Source organism: Puma concolor, chromosome E1 (assembly GCF_028749965.1).
Source record: "Puma concolor isolate L17-30 chromosome E1, mPumCon1.1.hap2, whole genome shotgun sequence".
Taxonomy (NCBI): Eukaryota; Metazoa; Chordata; class Mammalia; order Carnivora; family Felidae; genus Puma; species Puma concolor.
The window spans coordinates 13,495,755-13,498,002 of record NC_141680.1 but is presented as its reverse complement, the minus strand read 5'-3'; positions in this window follow the sequence as shown (position 1 = coordinate 13,498,002).

Genomic DNA, 2,248 nt, shown 5'->3' with positions numbered 1-2,248 from the left:
GAAGGCTTTCTCACCAAGGGCGCGCCGCCCCCCACCCAAATCGTCCCCCCATCGGGACCCGCCAAACAAAAGGCGTTTCTTCCCGGGGCCACCAGGACCCGGGGCGGGGGAGAAAGGTCCACGGCAACGGAGTGACACAGGGCATTCCTGAGCATTCGCGGTCAGGGCCCACAACGGGGGCCGCCTGCCTTCCCCACGCGCGCGGTTGCTCGTGTCGCCGCCCGGAAGGAGCGCCGCGCCTCCGGGTGAGGCCCGAGAAAAACCGAGGCAAAACACCGGCAGCAACGCGCTGGGCAAGAAACCGACAAGTCCTCGCTCACAGGGGGTTTTGGCCAAGCGCCACAGCGCCGGCTCGGCCCGCCACGATCGCTCAAACTCGCCCCACCAAGTCAGTCCCCCGCACCCTCCGGGCAACAGCGGCCGTTGCGGGGCGGGGACGACAAGGCGCCCGCTCCCCGCAGTGGGGGGAACGGGTGTGCCTCCCTTCACCGATTTTCTGCCACCCGCCCACCTCGGGCATCTCCGCCAACGGCGGCGACCCAAAGGGGGGGTCCGCTGGGAACAGGGAACGGCGCCACCACTCGGCTTCAGGCACCTGAGACGACCTGGAGCGCTCCAGGGGCACCACGGAGGGCCAGGCGCCGCGCGCTCAGCACGCCCAGGCGGCGAGCAGCGTGGCATCGGGTGCGGCCCCCCCCCACCACGGGGAGGAGGCCACCCACCACAAACAGCCAGGAGAGGCCAGCGAGAGTGTCCGCTGCGTCAGCCGACCCCAGCCCCGCAGCGGCGGGAGGCCAGGGTCGGGCCGGAGTCCGCACCCCTCTGCACCCCCCCGCACCGCCCACAGGCGGGAAGGAGGAGCATGGGGCCCGCAGGCAGAACGAGAAGAGCGGTCCCACCCGCCAGGAGTGTCCGTCCCTCGTCTGACGCGGCTTAGGCCCGGCCCGGGAGAGCGCGAGATCACCACATCGATCGGTTACCGCCACACGAGGCAGTCCTGGGGCGAGGGGGGGCTGGGGAAACGCCCGGCGAGGACAGCGACCAGAGGAGGACCTGCTTCAGCCTCGCCAGCACCCCTCCCCCGCCTCTCCCAGGGAACAGGCAGCCGGACAACCCACCAGGGAAAAGGGGAACGCCTGACACGCGGCACGGAGCCTTGCGAGGGTGGGCTTGTCACGACCGCGGCCGGGTGCCCGCAGCGGGGAGCGCACGGGGTAGAAGACCCACGCCGCCTCCCCACGCCGCCCTCGGGTGCCAGAGACCGGAGGTGGCGCCACAGCCTGGACCACACCTGGATGCACGAGAGCCGGCGCGCAGGCCCAGGCAGACGGCTCGAGCAAGCAGGCAGGCAAGGGCGGAGTCGGGTCCGGCTCGGCGTCACCGCCAAGCCCGGAGCCACGCCAGCGACGACGAGGCCCAAGTCTCTCTTACAGGATGACAACCGCCACATCAGAACGTGTCAGCACCTACCTGGCAGCAAAAAGCACCCCTTTCAGGAGACAAAAATAACCACGTTGGCAGGCGGGGCCGAGCCACAGGTCACTGGGACCTTCTGGGACCCTGGCCCGGCCACGGGCCCCAAGCATCTTCCCATCACCGCCAAGCAACCACACCCCCCCGGAAGTCCCCGGGGGCCATCTGGTCGACCCCGGGACCGACCGACCGACCGACCGACCGACCGACCAGGGAATCGCGGGATTGGGGGGGGGGCGGGGGCTGGCCGGGTAAGGCCCTGCCCCGTTACACGTTCGCCCGTGCACGGGTCGTCTCCGGGTCGGGACTTAGAAAAATAAAACACTCCACGCTGTCGCCTGCGGAAGCCTCCCCGGCCCTCGCAAGACCGGCCCCATGCCAGTCCCCGACCGCCGGCTGGGACTGTTTTGGGGGGGGGGGTTTGAATTCCGCGGAGGCGCCCCCGACGGCCGGACCTCAACGGGGATCGCGGGCGCGCCGGCGTTGGCGCCCTATACGGGCCTCCCCTCGCGGCCCGGCCCGGCCCGGCCCGGTCCGGTCAGGCACGGTCCCCAACTCCGCAGCGGGCCTCGGAAAATCTGGGGAGAAAATCGGGTCCAACGACCGGGAGCCCCACGCGTGCCCCCGCCCGGGCCCATGGCGCCCTCCGCGGGCTTCCCCTCAAGGCTCAGGACGGTCCTCACCGGCCCGGCCCGGCCCGGCCTGGCCCAACCGCGACGCGGGAGGGAAGACAAAAGACGCCTGGCAGGGAAGGACCGACAAGCGACCGACGGGG